This window comes from Lolium perenne, chromosome 4, assembly GCF_019359855.2.
Source record: "Lolium perenne isolate Kyuss_39 chromosome 4, Kyuss_2.0, whole genome shotgun sequence".
In the NCBI taxonomy this organism is placed as follows: domain Eukaryota; kingdom Viridiplantae; phylum Streptophyta; class Magnoliopsida; order Poales; family Poaceae; genus Lolium; species Lolium perenne.
This window is the reverse complement of record NC_067247.2, coordinates 246,291,372-246,310,317: the sequence shown is the minus strand read 5'-3', so window position 1 is coordinate 246,310,317 and position 18,946 is coordinate 246,291,372. Positions and strand designations below refer to the sequence as shown.

Here is an 18,946-nt window from a genome sequence, read left to right as displayed (position 1 = left end):
GGTAGCTAGCTACAGAGCAGTTACCTAGGCTGGGCGTATGCCACTCTCGGTTGGGATGGCTGCACGGCCGAGAAAAAAAAAAGACAAAGCTAAAACGCGTGGAAAGAAGCTACTAGTACGCGGACGTTGGTGCGCTTCAGCGACGACCGATTTTCTTGCTCGCATCGGTCGGCCGACTATAAGTGTTTTCCCTTTTTTTACCTTCAAAATATAAAGCTTTACTTGGCGAAATAACTCCTACCTATATTTGACATCTCATCTACTTAATTTAATGACATTCCATATCTCAGGAAGGAAAAAAACAAATTAAATTTCACTAAAGTCTTTTTTCTGCTTTATCTTTCTCTCAATCAAAGAAGGGGAATGCAGATGTTCCCTCACCCTCTCTTTATATGCCACCAGCCTTCCTATAAAAAAAAATTTCATTCCTTGCACGTAGGCGCCTCTCTTGCGGCTAGTTAGATTGACTCACGCGAAAAGGGCTACTAATCCTACCACGGTAACATTAGTTACAGATGACTAATATTTATTTGATCTAACATATATATTGTTGAGATTCACACTCTTATGTGTATAGTTAGGTATTACACCTACCTCTGGATAACTCAGATGCACATAATCCACCAATCCACAAGTTACAATAAAAAAGTAAAGTTCTAAAAAAATGAAGCAAGAAAGTAAAAGAAAACAGCCTAAGACGAAGGAGATGACCGATCTGCATATCACGCTATCATCCATGTTAGTAAAAAAATATCCCTCGTTGTACCCTCCAACCGTGTATACGCCTTCATCGAGAGGTCACGATGCTCCACACGTTGTAGAGGCGACCACGGACGGAGCATAGCTGTGCACCGGTAGATATCTTGCAAAATAGAAGCATTTTTATTGTTAAAAAACCTTGTCATTTATGCATAGCTGAATTGACCAAATAAAGGCAATCGATCAATCCTAATAGGTATTTAAACCTAGGATCCACTCCAATAAGCCAATTACCGAATATATCCGCAACACTACGTGGTGGGTATAAGTAGAACCTATCTTGGTGGCCGGCGATATAGATATGGAAAATTTACACTGGAAGAGTGAGTGCTTTGTAGTCTCGTCATGGTGACAAAAGACAGACGTTTTACTTCCTTGCCAATTGGTTTTTGTAATGTTATCTTCAGTAAGAATTACCCCTGATAATTAAAGATACCATGCAAACACCTTAGTTTTAAGTAGGATCTTCATCTTCCAAATTTTCTTATTATTATGAACTAGAACATCAGCTGGATTAAAGCACTATACATAGAAGACACCAAGAAAATGTCATTCTTTGTAAGATTTCCACTAAATGCATCGGATCCCTGCGTCAAGTGGATCAAATCCAGATGTTTTAACAAATCATTCGATGATGCTTGTCTAGGACCAATGAGACTTCGGCTGAATGACACATTCGATGGGGATGTTTGCAACACCTTAGTGAGTGTATCACTCTTGTGTCGCATAATATTATACAATGCCGGATATTGTCCATGGAGTGTGGTATTGCCAAGCTACTTATCTTCCCAGAATCTAATCTTCGATCCTTCCCAAATAGAGAAAGACTCATATGGGAAATAATTTCTTCGTCGCCATAATACTAGCACAAAAATGCAAATCCCCAGGTTTTCAAGAAACCTAAGACAACACATTTTGGCCAACATACTTTCACCTAAGGAGGGTTTGCCAAATACCATCCTCCGTAAGTAGCTTGAACAACCATTTACTGAGGAGGGCCCTGTTTTTGACCTCAAGATCTTGAATGCTAAGATCTCCCGGATCTTTCAGGCGACAAACCACACTCCATTTAGACAATCCATAATTCCTTTTATCACTACCACCTTGTCAGAAGAATCTTGATTGGAAATAATCCAATTTTTTCATGATTCCTTTTGGAAGTTGGAAGAATGATATCATATGCATCACCATATTGCTTAGTATAGAATTAATGAGAACCAATCTTTCTTCCCGGGATAGTAAATTTCCTTTCAAGATACTTAATCTAATTTGTAGGAAATCATCCACCACTTTCTATTTGTCCTTTGTATGTCTCCAATAATGAATCAGAATACCCAAATACCTAAGAGGAAATTAGTCTTGCCCGCAGCCAAATAATTTAGCGTACAGGTCGAGATCTGCCTCATCATCGCCGAAACAAAAAAAAACTCACTCTAAATACATAGATTTCATAGAATAAATCCCATTTTTAGTCCATTTTCAAATAGGCTTATCTTTTTCTTGGGATAGATTAGTCTGTCTCACAATTCCCAACAGGCCATGGGTTTGAGCAGCCAACTCTTGAGACAGATATATTCTGAAGGAGAAATTCCACCCATGGGCAGCAGCATCAGCAACTATAATATCTTGATCATTGCAAATATGGAAAATCTCAGGGTCGGATCAGCAGCACTACTATTAAAAGACCCAGAGGGTCGGATCCAAAACATCTCAGCCGTGCAATCTAAATATCCAACGCCTCACGGCCTCTCCGTGTTTGACGGGAGCGTAACACCAGCCACCCACGCGCTAATTAGAAATTCCTGGGTAATTAATCGACGTAACCGTCAATCCCCGAAGGAAAATGCTTGGTTTCCTCCGGAGGCTGCCTGGCTCGCAACCTCCGGGCCGCGTGCCGTTCGATCGTCCCGCACGTCCTGTGGCTGGGACCCACCCACCCAACTGTATCCGCTCGTTCCCCGTTTTCCCCATCTTATCTCCAACCTTTCCACCCGCGTGCGCCGCCGCCAGACGCCGTCGACCTCGTCACCTGCCGGTGCTACATCAAACCCGCCGCCTGATCCCGCGCTTCCTGGGAGCCTGGGTGGTGCCGCAGCCTCGACGACACGCGCTGGAGCGTGGCGATGATGCGCCGACCTGGGCGGCCATCAAGGCGCTCCGAGCTGCCCGTGTCTTCACCACCCACGTCAATAGAGAGGAAGACGACGCAGAGGATAGCATCCACAGCAGATGCGAGCCAGTGCCCGACGACCTGCGGCGTCCCAGCGCCGCGCCCAGCCTCGTGTCGCTGTTGCGCCAGTAGTGTGTCGCGTTGCGCCCAGCCTCGTGTCGTTGTTGCGCCAGTAGTGCGCCGCGACGCGGCCATGCCTTTCTCGTCATCCACCTCATAAGTGGCCTCTCCAGCACCCGCCGCGCACTACTCTTGTTGGTCGCCGCCATGAATATGTTAGAGCACTGGGTGGTGGTGCTCGAGGCGCGCCTGTGAGCGGTTGTGCTATTAGCGGTGGACGATGACAATGCTGCGACCAGTGTCGAGCAATGCTTCCTGGGGTGTTGGGTGGTGCTACCACCTGTAAGGGCTAGTGCTGCGAGCAAATGTCAACCCTACTGCCAAGGGCGACGACAATACAACCAGCGGTTGGGAGGTACTACAAATGACGGACAACATCGCTGCTCCGATCTGGTCGAAGGACGACGCTACTCGTCAAGACACCCCTACTGCCAAGCATGCTGCAGGATGGCGTTGAGGATGATGGTGCTCGCCCGTTGTGTGTGCTGCAAACGGTCAGCGGCGTACCGGCTATGCTGCAAACGGTCGGTAGGGGTGCTTCAAATTGCCAACAACGATGGTACAAAATGACAACGACGGTGCTGCAATATGTCAGCGGCATTGCTCCAAAACGTCAGCGATTGTGCTACAAACCCTCAACGATGGCGCAAGAAGCGAGTGATGGTGATGCTAGCCGGAGCTGGGATGGCGTCGCGTTGCCCCAGCGAGTAGTTGACGATGCTACAACAATATAAATCATTTGCTACAAATGTTCTATGGTTTTGCTACTTTAGTATAAATTTTGTGCTACAATGTCTCCGGCGAGGTCTCTGGCAATGTCTCTAGTGAGTAGTGGACGATGCAACTGTAGTATAACTTTTTTGCTACAGATGTTATGTTATTTTGCTACTTTAGAATAAAATTGTTGCTTCAATGTTTCCGGGAGGTCTCCAGCGAGATCAGCTTAGCATCAATAGCAGAAAGTTTTTCTACGAAGTATCCGGCGAGTCTCCAGCAAGATCTTCGGTGAAGTATGGTGCTCCGACAAGTCTCCGGCAAAAAAAAATCAGTTGAACCGTTTTTTGCTTCAATGAAGCAAAAGCGGAAGGTATTTTTTGCTGCGACGAAGCAAAGTCTGAACGAGTCGCAACTGTCTTTCTATTTTAGTCAAACCGTTTTTTGCTTCAATGAAGCAAAAGCGGGAGGTTTTTTTGCTGCGACGAAGCAAAGTCTAAATTTCAGATAAAAGTGGACATGTGTCATGCATGCAAGCAGGAGGCTGGAAAGTTTGGAGCCTCCGGAGGATTTCTAGCACTATCCATCCCCGAAACATCCCCATCCACATCGCCCCAGATGCCGCCGACGCCCTCCACCGCAGCCCTCACGCCCCAGCCCTCCAGGCTCCAGCCGCGCCCGCTCACGCCGGCAACCGTACACCGCCGTCCACAAGAAGCGATGCGAGGGCCTCCGCCGGCACATGAGGAAACCCTGCCGCCCACACGCGAGGATGCCCTGCCGCCCACACGCGAGGACGCCCTGCATGTCCTACACCAGCAGCAGACGCCGCCGCCGCAATCCCCGGCCCAACACAGACGACGCTTCCGCCACTTCCGTCACTTTATCTGAACAGGACGCGCAACAGCCATTCTGGATAAAATCGTCCCGCCGTCCGGCTCCGATGGTACTTCCTACCATCCCGCTCTGCTTCTGTCTCATGGTTTTTTTTGACTGTGACTACGGCGGGCATAAGCCAGCCTGAACATATATTCAGTCAAGTTGCCTATGAAGCTTTTCAGCCTCTACAAGATGGGTCCAAATGGACCAGAGTACACAGGGGTTACAAGGATGGAGAAGAAAAAGAAAAACACACACACACAACACACAAGACCGAGGAGGAAAAAGTGGCCACTCCACAAACCTATGGGACGGTTGGCCGATGAGAACTCATCGCAACCCAAGTACAGCGATCACAAGGAAGAGCCCAGGGATACGCAAGAGGGGCACCACAGCTCTAGTCTTCGCCGGAGTAATCGAACGGCATTGGATCGTCGAGACTTAGCAACGACACTGCACCGTCGACGTAATCGAAGGGAAGCGCGCAACCGAGACCACCCTACGCACCGACACCATCTGCGTCGAGGGGGTTGCCGAAGGGTCGCGCGCGGCCGAGACGACGCCACGACGCCTGTGTGCCGCCAGCTAGAGTCGAAGGGCATCACCAAGCAGAGACACACCCATTGAACACTCTCGCAAAGAGCACCCTCAACGCGCCACAGAGCTCCGACAAGGACCAGACACCGGAGCCCAGCAACCGGCAAGAAGAAGTCACCACCACCGCTGCCACGGCTCACCTCGCATCGGAGAGGAGACCGCACCCATGGACGCCATCTGCAGAACCATAGGGCACACCGGTACAGAAGGAAGCAGCGTCCTCTGCAACTGATGGCAAGACAGAGGGGCTCAACACCCAGCCACGACGGCCCCCCGGGTGGGAAGGGCGTCGCCACCATGGCCGCCACTGCGAAACCATGGCACTCGCCAGCCCCAACGGCAACCCCCTGCAGGCTGATGTCTGAGTAAAGAGGAGACGACTCTCGCAGCCGCGCACCGACCACCACGGGCCGGCACACCGCAAGCAGGCACCCTGCAGCCCGACGCCACGCCGGCCAGCAAGAAGAACCGGCTCACGCCCTACTGCCACCGAGCTGCCGAACGTCAGAGGCCTTGGAGGGGGCACCCTGCCACCGATGCAGGACACGCCACCAGAGCAAGAACCAAGACATGGCCCAGCCAAACCCGCCCCAGGCCTGCAGGCCCGCAGCAGGCCCAGATCGGGCCCGAGCCGGCGCGCCGCCGGCAGAAACGCCCTCCGTCGACGCATCCCCCCGCCGATGCGCCGCCCGGAGGCCACCAAGCTCGCCAAGGAGGCTCCGCCGAGCCTCGCTGCGCCGCCGAGCAGGAGAGCGGAGGAGACCGTCGCCACCAGATGCGACCGCCCCGCGAGGCCGCCCTAGCACGCGAAGAGGAGATCCCGCCGCCGCCGGCACCGCCCGAGCTTTGCCCGGCGGCTCCTGCCGGCGGCGGCAGGGGGAGGGGAGGAGGGGGTGGCTGTTGGACGGGCTAGGGTTTCCGCCCCTGCCGTCGCCCGCGGGGGCGAGAGCAGGAGCCACGAATCACTCTCATGGTTCATGTGCTCCAGTTCCCATCGTTATGCTCTCTACATCTAAAAAAAATTGATCTCACATATGTGTTGTCTCATGTGCAAGTGAAGCTCGTCAGTTTTTTGTGAATTAGATACATATATTCTCATTGAATTAAGGATTAGATGTTGTATTTAAAATTTAGAAGCTCAGCATGTAGTGTCAAGCTCACTGAATTGAGGATTAGAGATGAAGTAGCTCTAATACTGTAATGCATCGTTATTTTGGTTTTCGATTAACTGCTACTGCCAACCGACTTACATTTTGCGCACAATTGTTCTTGTTGGTAATAAGCTATTCGCTTACGGTCAAACAAGCAGCGGAAAGACTTACACGATGACTGGAATTACCGAGTATAGCGTAATAGCGTGATGGACATTTATGACTATATAGAGAAGCTGTGTGTATGTGTGGTAGGAATCACGAATGGTGTTTAGCTTTCTGAGATGATATTTGGCTCACTGTGTGTCGTTGGGATAGCACTCTGAAAGAGAATTCATGCTGAAATTTTCGGCATAGAGAGATACAATGAAGTTGTGAGGGATCTTCTGAGCCATGATACGACATTTCTTAGACTTCTTGATGATCCAGAGGTGTGCCATTCTTCTTATTTGAACTTACCATAACTCCTTTCTTTTTCTCTACCCTCTGCGTACTGATCTCTAATGTTCTCATTTGAATTTAAACAGAAAGGGGCTACTATCGAAAAACTCACCGAGGAAACACTGAAGGACAAGGACCATCTTAAGGATCTTCTTGCAATGTGTGAAGGCACGGGCTGAAATTACTGAAACAAATAATGCACCATGTTCTTTCTTTTTGTTACTTGCCTAATTAAGTTTGCACTATAACTCAAAGGGAGATTGGGGAAACAGCTTTGGATGAAGCGAGTTATAGGTCCGATCAAATACTCAGGCTGGTTGGTGCCCCTATTATATTATATGTTAATTCCAGACAATCGAAAGTTCAGTTAGACAGTATTTGGGAAGAGGCAACTCAAGCACCCTTGTGTCTTGTTTGGTATGGAATTTCTTTCTCTATTCATGATTTTTTTTGTCGGTATATATTCATGATTGTTTGGTATAACATGTTCCATGGCCACTAAGGTTCTTCTGGACAGAACTCTGTTGACCTAGCAGGAAGTGGGTGTGCATCTTAGACTGCTTCAGCTGGCATGAGGTTGAAAGAAGGTAGTCATATTAATCAAAGTCTGCTATGACTAGGAAAGGTTGTTCGCCAACTCAGGTATGTTTTCTCGCAAGAGCTTGTAGTGTCAGTGGTTTGCTTATTTGTAAATGTATTCGGGTATTTTTGCACGTACAGTTCCTCTTTCTTTAGTAGTATTCACTAGGTAAAATAATTCTGAATTCCAACAGTTCGACACTTCTCCTTTAAGCCCATTTGCATGTTCTTCTGCCAATGGCCATAGTTTTACCGTATAACGTAATCTGAAGTATTATGTTGCTTCTGCAGCAAGGGAAGAAGTGGCCATATCCCTTACAGAGATTCGAAGCTGACACGCATATTACACTCCTCTTTGGGAGGCAATGTAAGAACAACCATTGTCTGCACAATGAGCCCTGCACACACTCATATTTAGCAATCCAGGAATACACTCCTTTTTGCTACTTGCGCAAAGGAGGTAGTTACAAATGCAAAGGTCAATGTGGTCTTGTCTATGTTCAAAAAACAAAAAAAAAAGTGGTCTTGTCTGACAAGGCACTACTGAAACATCAGCGAGAGCTTGCAAGATTAGAAATGAACTGAAAGTGCCGGAGTCAGCCTCGTGCACAAGTCATGTTGAAGCTTTGAGAGAGAAGGATGCACAAATTAAAAAGGTAATTTCCCTCACCTGAAAATTTGATGCTCACCAAAGATCAATTCAACGGTGACAGCTTTCTCGATTTTTTTGGCAAATATATGCATATAATTCATTCAATTCAGAGGTGACACCATGAGAACTTTCTTCAATTCAATCACATTGGGCGACTGCAGGAAATCCACGGAACTGCAGAAATTAAAAGGTGGTTTTGACTGTAATTTGGGTGACTTTCCTGCAGATGTTCTATCAAATTCTTGTAGAACCCAGCGTGAGTACATGGGTGACAATCAGGTAATCAAACCTAAAACATTGATAAGTAATATTTAGTGGTAATGTACTCACTGAGTTCACATTATTCAGATCTGAAAATTTTATTTCCCATCATCTAGAGGGATGACAAAGACATTCTTTCACAATATAAAGGATTTCAGACTATATTATGTTATACATATACTTGATAGATTAAGATTATTAACCCATCCCACTAATGGTAAGAGTAATTATTAACACTGGATTACCAGTTGACTCCCTTTGTGATCAAAGCCTAGGCTAGAAGTGAAAAGGTAGAGGAATCGAGAATATGATGCAAAAAATAAAGATGAGATTTACTTTGATGCTATCACTATATTGAAATCTTCTATATCCCAGATAAGATATGGTACAAATATGTTTGTTCACATCTTTGATGCTATCAATGCCCTCTAGATTCATTTGCAAATTATTGAATGGTTACTTCTGGTGTGCTGAATGTGAGGATTTTGATGGATAGTGATAATCTAATGTACGTGTATTGCTATTTGCATGAAAGTTTAGACTTCTCATGAATTGAGGTATGCATATTTGCAGCTATTTTTATAACAGCGGTCCAACAATGATTGCTAACAGTATTTTTAAAAAGCAAAAGTATGTGTACACTGGAGATTTAGCTTATTTTTGCGTTTTCAAATTGAGATTTAGCTTATTTTTCTGTTTTTAAATTGAGATTTAGCTTATTTTCAGAATAGAATGATGTTCTTTTATCTCATATCTCCATAAAATTATACTTGAGAAGTAGGTGTTTTATAGGTCTACTATTGATAAATGTGTATTCCCAAATATTTATCAGTGGGAATTTACCATGAAAGCAGAAGGTACTGCATGTGTTATGAGAGTGTCAAGCAAGGGTTACTTTGTATTTCTGAATATTTGTTTTCCTTCATAATTCAGCAAGGGGTTATCTCTTTATTTTATTCTTAAATCTTATGTACGAGAGATTGAGTGAAGGAAATGGCTTTCAGGGACCAACAACTACACTGAGATTCTCAGGTACGGAACAGAAACATTCAGATTAGACAGTTGTTTAGATTTTAGGTGTGATTTGTACCCAGTCACTCTTGGTCCCGTATTACTCTTTTTTCGTGGATGTTTCTCATTTTGAACTTTCTCTTTTCTCTTATTTCTGTGTTGGCCTTAAGTCAGCTCCAGGAGTGAAAAGACAGTATAAAGCCATTAGGATTGGTCTACTCTTTTTTTTGGTGGGTAGTATCAACCATCATTTATTATTTGTGATATAATTTATCAATAAATACTATTAAGCCTGTGTGATAGAGTTTCTGGATTGATTTTTATTGGAGTGAGCCTCAAAGATTTTGCTGCAATAAAAATTGTATGTGTATAAATTTGCAATGCTTGCAAGTGTTTGCATTAATCTTTGACGTTTGCCAGATTAAAAAATTCAGAAAGAAGACGCTACAAAGGATGGCAAATAAATTCGTAAGATTAGACGTGCACATTTACTAGTAGGATTAAAGGGAGCATGTCACATCAATCCTCCATTTTCCTCCATGTTTTCCCATCCTATGAATCAAAAAGTGTCTAAGGCTAATCTGAATTTCTTGAAAAAAGTAGTATTTAAGCTCACCCAAGTGCTCAAAATTTACTTTGACGAGGAAACCAGAGGAGTTCACTGAAGAGAAAAAAAAAAACGAGAGAAGTTCCACCTCAAGAATGTCAGGTGGCGGCATTGTCGTAGTCACCGACGTGGCCGGCAGATTGTTTCGCCCACCGTGACAGAGGTCTAACAGACGTGGGCTGTAGTCGCATTTTGTCATGCATCAAAGAAGAAGGTAAGGCCCAACAGACTTGTTGAACTTGAGCAAATGTCGGGTCTTGGGCTATTTTTTTTTATAAAAAAATAGACCCAAAGGGAGATGGTTGTTTACCGGCTGTGCTTGTATGGGGTACCATACACGCAAACATCTCCTCTGGGCAAGAGCGTAGCTTCGAAGGTAGAGCTCCGAATTTTGAAGGCCACAATCTAGCTAGACACTGTTTATCTCTTGAAGTTGGCTGTTATATTTGGCTTCTCTACTCCCTAACAATCCCTGTGAACATTACTATTGAGCAATAAAAGTCTAGCAGGTTATCTAAAAATAATGAAAATACAGAGCGACGAGTTAACACCCGAAGGGTGCTACATCATCCATGACGTCAGTATCTTCAGATTTTTAGATTGCACTTCTTTACGTATGGGTTTTTAGATTTTATTTCGCAGTATCGACTTTAGATCGTTTACACATAGTTGCTGCAAGGAGATTCTTTTTGCAAAATTTCTTCCGGCTGCTATATCTTTGATAATGGTGGTTCATACGCTTGGCTCTCCAGCGACGTCGACTAAGCCTTTTTGGTTGTTTTATTGGTGGTGGTACTCTTGTAGGTGTTGATTGACTAGTTTAATGGTTGTGCGCGTAGCCTTGGCATTATGGCAAATTAAAATTATGGAAGAACCTTCATTGGTATTATAGAATTTTTTTTAGGGTGAACAGTGCCCACTGTATATTTTTTTATATATTAAAGTTATAACCAAAAGTACAAATAAGCAGTTGCTTGAGAGGAGCAACTAAAAAAGAAAAAGCAAGGAGGCACCAGGCCTAAAGAAAAAAGACTATCTAAAGTTCTCCACCCAAGAAACTATGCCATGGTAAGATTTCCTTTTGGCCTTATAGATTTGGTATTATAGATCTATGGTTTGGTATCTATATTGATTTGTTTTCAGAAAAGTATAAAATTGTGTCCTAGAAGAAGGAAGAGTTTGAAGACCTTGAAGATTTGCTCATTTTTTATATTTTGGTTTGTAATCATTGAAGTCAGCTCGCGTGTCTCAACCATGTACTATTTGTAACTAAAAATATTCTTCTCTATGTTTTTAGAACTTCAATTAGTTTTCAGATAAACAAATGAAAATATGATGGCAGAGAAAGGACTCAAATTCACTACCTGGGAAAAAGAATCGATCTGATCGGCCATCTTACCGCTAGAATATACTGCCTCTTTTCCAAAACAGAAAATAATTTGTGGTCAAAATCGAACTATTTGAAGTTTGACAAACTATGTAGAATAAAATAAAAATCTACAGTACCAAATGCACACAATATAAAAGTATACTTCGCGATTGTTCTAACAATATTGGTTTACGATTACAAATGTTGACATTATAATAACCTATATAAAAGTTGGTTAGCTTCTCGCTATCTGATGTGATCGGCTACTGTAGATGCACCAATTTATCTCTTGCTCCTTCAATAGTTACATGACACGTTTTCTTTTCTTGGATAGGCTGGCTGCTGTGATAAATTGATTGCTTTTCGTTTATTTTTTTCTGTGTGAATGGGCAACGGGTTACCGGCTGTTTTGCCGGTCATTCTGCTGCTCTTACTGCTGAGAGCCCGATTCCGTTTTTCCTTTGATCTGGTGCGGTTCAGTCAAAGCGGTGAAGGTACACAGTAATGCTCCACCATACAACAATAGAGCAGCTCCCGATTGGATTTTGCCACGAAGCCATGTCTCCCCGACACGTAATATCCAGACTCTTCTCACAATCTCCTTAGCCATCTAACCTCCGTGTCTAATCTCCGCCTCCGTCGCATCACAAGGGAGCTCCTCCTTGGCTGAGATTCTTCCTGAGAGTCACGCTCAGGGTTGTATTGGACAGATGGTCCTCTGCACGCGACTGCGCCCCCAGCCCCTCCACGAATGCCACCGAGGAAATCGTGCTCCAGGCAGTGGGAGGAGGGCTCTGCTGGTCGCGGAGTAGTGCGGGTTGGAGGTACCGGTGGTGGCGCCGCACTTCGGGGTCGATCCCGTGTCAATGGTGCCCCAATTGCGGGCGGGGTGGCCAAACCCTTTCTTCGCTCGAGCGGCATCCCAACGGAGGTGGAGGCGCCGGGAAGGGAGCCCCCCCGTCTTCAGGTTTTGCATCGGGGAAAGAGGAGGATTCGAAAGGTTTGGCGGCGACTGCGGGACGGATTTGTGAGATTGGACATAGCTGAAGAGGTTGCCCTCGACTACGTTTACGGTTGATGTCTGACTGTTCTCCGTTCTCCGTTTTCTGTTTTATCTGTGTTTTGTTAGTCCTGTTCGCTCGTGTGGTGATGCCCCTGGGGAGGCGGTGGCTGGTTGGTTCCAGCAGAGCTTGATCTTGATGATGCATGCGCTCTAGCGCCTCAAGGATGACGATTTCAGAACGGCTTGGGGCGATCAACCAAATCGGCGCGTGGGTCAGTGCTCGCTATTTATCTCCTCCTTATTTTCTCTTATCTCCGACCAAATTCGGGCGTACATGTGGAGTACTCTCCCGACCCCGTGCCTCTGGAGTCTGGACAACACTCCATCGTTGTTTGAATCATTGTCTTTATTGCAGGTCAGCTGTTTGATGAATTGATTCTTGGGCACCTAGAGGGCTGCTGTATGGCTTGACATGCTATCTATATAGCTATGTAGGTTAACTGATAAATTCCATAGTACAATATAATCGATACTAAATAACTATGTTGCACAATGTGTTCATCCCTTCAACCCTTCGGATCTAATGCGTTCCTAATATGTTTGTGTCTTATCCTTCTAAGTTAATGTTGATTGCTAATGCAGACACAAGGTAGAACATGGTTGCAGATCGAGTAGCACAGAAAGGTGTGGGTATGTTCTTCAGCCTCCATGTGGTGCCCTGAATAATCTAACAAGCTGCCCTGCCCCGCCCCCTCACAACGGCAAGCCGGACTGTTGTCGACGTGAGCCAGACAACTTGGATGCTGATGCAGACTACAGTTGAGGGTCATTCAAGAGCAGAGAGAGGAAACCGAGATCGGCTGCAGCCACCACAGACGGTCTGGTAATGTTCCCTTGCTGTACGCCATGTCCAGCTATCCTACGGTTTGATATTGTGAGTTTTTACCCTTGGGCTCTTCTTACTATTAGTAGACAATTAAAATCTGAGGCAACCATTATTGGTTAGAAGTTGCAGAAAACAGTCATGTTCTGCCTCGAGCAGCAAGCCAGGGGCAGGCTGCCTCAATTGAGACCCTACCTCATGTACTGCAGGTCAGATCTTGCACTCAAATAAATCATATGTGGGCTATGTACACTGAAGTTAATGTCAGGCCATGCTGTACAATGCTGACTTATTCTTGACTTGGTATTATCTTTCTATGAAGCAAAAGTTTGTAAGATATAGTGGTTTAGACTTAGATCCCTCCTTGGCAATGGATGAAAGGGTAGCCCTCCACGATGACGTAGATAGTTTATATGCAGGTTCGTCTCATGAGAGGAGTGTCTATCTGATTAAAACACAACACTCATGATGAATAAGACAATTTTAGTACCATTAGTGATTCAATTCCTGGCTTAAACTAACCATCCAACTGTTTATTCACCTATACTTCAAGAAACAGAACAATTAAATGGAATCTGTCTTTCAGCGGATATATTAGCATTTGAAAGGGCAAGCTGCTGTAGCCAATTGTCGGTCACGGAATGTAGTAAGAGGGGGCCAAATAATTACAGGGGTTAGGAGAAGCACATGTAGCAAATTGATAGTTCATTGCTTGCTGAAATATTACAAGGGCATTGCACATTTATATAAGCTACTTCCCGAACCAACTTAACATTTTAGCTAGCCAGACCCTGTGACCAGACTTACTTAGTACTCGAGCTAGCAGCTAGCCAACCACTGAACTGCAAAGGTGATGTCCAATTAACTTTGCCACTTTTCTTCTCTCGCCTTGGATTGTTCTTTCCCCTGTACGGTTCCACAACCCAAACAGATCGCATTATCTGTATAAATCATATGATTATGGTGACATTGTCAGTGAGTATGATTATGTAAGAAGGGCGTTGCAAGCCCTATGCTATGTGATTATGGTGACATTGTCAGTGAGTCTTTTGAGGTGACACAACTTTCTATTTAGACATGCTAGATCATGTTTCCCTGATTTACCAGTCCATATCTTCAACAAGTGAGTGAAAACTCACAAATTTGGAACTGCACGCATGTGGTGCTTCTCTTGTTTATAATTTGTGCTGGTTTTCTCATATTGCAAATTTTAGTGTCAATCAAATAAGACAAATATACCGCCGTTGTATTCTGATATGTATTTAGGATGAAACCAGTTTCACATTTATTGTCTACTGTGTTTCTGTTGCAATCACGACAACCAAGCACTGCCTTGGTGGCTTGAGCGTGCTATCCGCGTGATACCTACCTAACAACATATAACCAAGGGAAAGATCCTTCCCCCGTTGGTCAATGTTTTTTCTGTTGCAATCATATGTACTTCACTGGCGATGTTTGCTCTGTTTTTAGCTTTCTGAGACAACAAGTACCTTATTAAGTTGTCAAACTATGTTTAGTACTCATGTACTGCGAGTAACCAGGGATGTTTTGTCCAACGATTACTTTCTTTATTATTTGACAACACAACATATAGATTTGCATGCATTAAGAAGGTTATCTTCATGATTTGTATTAACTTCGAAATTAAACAAGATTAATATGTATGATCTGTCAATTGGATCTTCTCCGAGAGTTTAATCAATTCAGCTATGGATGCTGACTCAATCTTCAAAACCTAGGTAAATAAATCACCTCCCTTAAGGTCTTTTCTACTCTACTTTTCGCTATAGATATTAGTATATGCATATGTATTTTGGGTGTCTGTAGATAGTCTGCGTATTCTGTCTCTCCACATCGTTTTTATTTGTGTATTGATTCAGACGATGGCGAATTGTTTGCGGGATTAGCAAGACCTCCAATACTCATATGCAGGGATCTAGCTTAAGTAAAATCTAGACTAAGACGTATGTAAGTCATAACAATGTAGAATTAGTAGTAGTTAAATGCTACAGAAGTGCCTATGGTGATGGTCTATCTCGAGTTTCAGATATTTCTAAGATATTCAAAAATTTCCCTATAAATATAATTTGCAAAAGGAGAAGTTAGTGAACAAACCAGTGAACTACAACATGGTTCAATTTCCACGTTAGTAGAAAGTTGTGATTTTTTTTGCATTACATATTGTGCCAAGACATTTTATAGCATGTAGTAAAATAATAATAAATAGGAAGATGCACTTGATATCATGCCATAGTCGTCCGTAGAAAGTAAAGATAAAAGAAGGGGCAAATTTTACCTCCAGCTGGCCTGTTAAGCTTGAGCGCCTTAAAATAAATGTCAGACATGGCCTCAGCGTCAAGAATCATGCACTCATCAACGGGAGTGGCATTTTAAAGGTCAATCACACTATGAGATACTTTTGGTGAGGAGAAAACAGAAATCGTTAGCATCATGAGCGCATTCTAGGTGCTACTCCCTGGTCTTCGACATCAAAAGTGTCCCCATGTGAAGTCCTAAATCCTCTGTTCTAACTAGATTTTATTGCAAATAAATTAAAAATCAGACATTAAATTTTCAGACTGTTTTTTTTTTTTTTGTCTCAATGGGTATCTATCTAATTCGTTCATCTGCAGTCCTACAATATTATTTGAGGTATATACCGTGTCAGTCAAATGCAACCAGAGTTATAAAATTTCCATGTTTCATGTATACACTATAACAACCAAAGCACGTACCAATTGGGTAATATTTTTTTATTCATGTGCATTCTATATTATTTGCTCTATCTCTTTGCTCTAATAGCTTATACTAGATATTTACGTAAGGAATTATCGCCTGCTGCTGTTGCTCTCATGTTGTGCAGATGAGGTGAATATGGGGAGACAAGCCAAGATGCCCACCTTTTCATTGATCTGATCTATATTGGCTGATGTATGAACGTTTTTTTTTATTGATTTCTAGCAACTCAATATTTGTAAGTTCTCTATTCTTTCCATCTATAAATATATGCAGATTTTACCTTCTAAAGTACTCCACCTGTCCCATAACATAAGACATTATTACAACCGGTCAGCTCATATATTGGTTGTAGTAACGTCTTATCTATACCTAATAATAAAGGAGCTAAGGTTTTCGTGGTTTGGTCCGTACCCGTTTCTGTCGTCCGCCTGGTTCGTTCGTCCGCTCGTTCTAATTTCGTGTGGAAAGTATCTCACCGTACCGTATGTCTGGTCTGGTCTCCCGGCCCTCCTTCAAAAAAGAGTTCCAAAGAAGTGTATATAAACGCTTTGTTGATACACCGCTCGATCATCAGGGTATCCATCAAATTTGGCTGGCGAATCGCGATCCGATCGAGGCCTATGACAGTTGCGCCGCCGATCGAATTCGGAAGTTACGGAGAGAGTAGTACACGGCTAGGTTTTGTGGCCCATCGTCGGCGTTCTGCCGATCTTGAGATGAGATGCCGCCGCACCTTCCCACGTCGGCGTACTTCTTCATCTGTCCTAGCGACGTCTGCTTGATCACGTCGGCGAAGCACGAGGTGACGACGAGGATGTTGAGTGCGCTTTCATGCCGCCCCACGCAGTTTGACGCCTGACCGACATATAGGTAGGAGGAGGCGGGTTCCACCACGGCAGCGCAGCTTTTCTCCAAGACTTCCTGGCAGAGAAGGCGGCTGAGGTGATGCACATGGCCTCCACTGCCGGCATAGATCAGGGCTAGCCGCTGCCACGGGATCGAGACGGCGCCACGCCTGCAGCCATGTGTAGCTAGCGAGCCCTCAAGGTTCCTGTCTTCGTGGATCGGCATCACCTTCTCCCTATGATTTTTGCAGAGATCACTTGGAAGCATGGTGCAGGTGTAAGACGATTTTTTCTTCGTACTGTATATCTCTATAGTCTGTAGAGCGCTTCAAATTCAGTTCTAATGATCGTGTCCAGGCACTAGCTGCGTGAAGCGACTCTCCACTGCGTTCGATCGAGAGCCTCGGCCGTGGATCGTTCGAGGTTCCCAAGGAGGCAATCAGGGGATCAACTCCAGTGGCTGATCAAAGTAATAGACCAGGTGCATCATCTACTTGACTGTCCAATGCACAAGACCGGTTGCTTTGTGTATAGCGTATTAATCGGTTGCTCTACTGACACTGGGAGCTGCCTCCTGATTAGCCTTGCGCTACAACAGCCGACACTTCCTGGTGCTCACCTTAGTCGCGGAGGACACATTATCCACGACACTGCTAAATCACCGGTAATGGTTCTATGATTTACCTTCAAAGCTAATTGGATTCCATATGGGCGTGATCTCAGAGTTTGCACCGATGGTAAAGGAAAACAACACATCTTTCCAGATATGAGCTCCAAAACATATACTATGCATCTGGATTCTGCAGTTTGGAAGAAACCATAGACGGGATGGACAAAAATTTAAATCGGCAGCTGATTTGTTCATGTCGCTGGACAAGCTGGTAGTGGTGGATGTCTCTACCTGCTTAATCTGGAGGGCGTCGCTGGCACGGCCTAAAGAATCTGAATTTGCTGCAGCTATTCATGGCCTCTATGCAGTCGAGTTAGAGGCTGATTGTGCTGCTTCTTCATGTGAAGAACTGAATATATTTCTGAATGTATAAGTTACGTCAAAAATATAAGTTTCAGGTATGCGTCCGGACAAAATGTTGCTTTCCTTCTTACAACCCCTATGCAATTATTTTTTTCTAGATACTGTGATCATTGTTCTTTGGAAGCGTCTAAATTCTTACCCTATGGATAATTAATTATTGGCTAGCTTAATTACATGTTGCTTTCCGGTTAGATGTGCCATTTTCTCATTGACATTTATTGCTATAATTGTTTTGAACTCTAGATAAAAATATAATAGTGTTGCTCCTTTGAGCTCAATTTCTTGATTTTTTTTATTAATCATTGACCTTTGTTCCATGACACCAAGGGTAGATCAGACACGGGATGTTACCACCATTATAACAAAGTCCGTGGTATTATAAGTCGATGAAGCGGTGGTCTCGCAGACTCATATTATCATGATTTGTCATGTTTGTCGTGAATAGAAAAAAATATGCCCACCTTCATCGATGGTGGAACATATGAAAAGAGTAGTCACAAATGATTCGCTCGAGCGTTTTTTTTTTTGTTTCCCGGTGCAACACATGGGTATTTTTCCTATATTATTAGATGGAGGGAGTAGTTTTTCAAAAACGCATTCCTACGGAGTCTGGTTTGCCTCTTTGCTTTGAAATAAGCTTGCCGCCAGTTGCAGGTCTCCAACAACAAATATTAGAAGCGTTGCAAGGAAATGGGAAACTCTGAAAATAAGAAGGCATGCCAACCTGATGTTGTTACACAGAGCTTGCCGAGAAGATGATTCTGCTGATAAAGCTCAAATGGAGATATAGTTGACATGTTTCTCTTGCAGACTTATGTAGCTCAATTTCTCTGAGTCATATTTGACTACTTGGGTGAATATTTTGTGGCTCAAATGGTTAGAGAGACATAATGACTGTTGATAACCTGTATTTGTTTTATCCTACTTCAGACGACGCCACAAAAATTATATAGTGAGATATATTCTCTCCTTCACACATGGAAACACTCCAAACTAGAGTTTAAGGATACAGCTATAAGAATTCACACAACGGGCACGGCGTGCCGTCGCGCCAAAGCTTTCTAGTCCCTTTCAATATAGTTGGTCATAACTTTAACAAGTTTACGTTTTACCAATAATTATATGCATACTAT

General features: G+C 44.0%; 1 long non-coding RNA gene across 10 annotated transcripts; it reads left to right on the top strand.

Moving 5' to 3' along the window:
- Positions 1 to 6,406: 6,406 nt before the first annotated feature.
- Positions 6,407 to 18,742, top strand: LOC139830622 (uncharacterized). 10 transcript variants are annotated; one of them, XR_011743480.1, is made up of 7 exons: positions 6,407 to 6,821; positions 6,918 to 7,473; positions 7,702 to 12,585; positions 12,729 to 12,804; positions 12,956 to 13,405; positions 16,060 to 17,261; positions 17,363 to 18,445. It is a non-coding gene; the product is annotated as an uncharacterized lncRNA (long non-coding RNA). The 10 variants fall into 10 exon arrangements; XR_011743479.1 differs by having other exon boundaries at positions 7,702 to 12,310; positions 12,440 to 12,585; positions 12,956 to 17,261; positions 17,363 to 18,437; XR_011743476.1 differs by having other exon boundaries at positions 6,918 to 7,248; positions 7,349 to 7,473; positions 12,956 to 17,261; positions 17,363 to 18,436.
- The last annotated feature ends 204 nt before the right edge of the window (positions 18,743 to 18,946 follow it).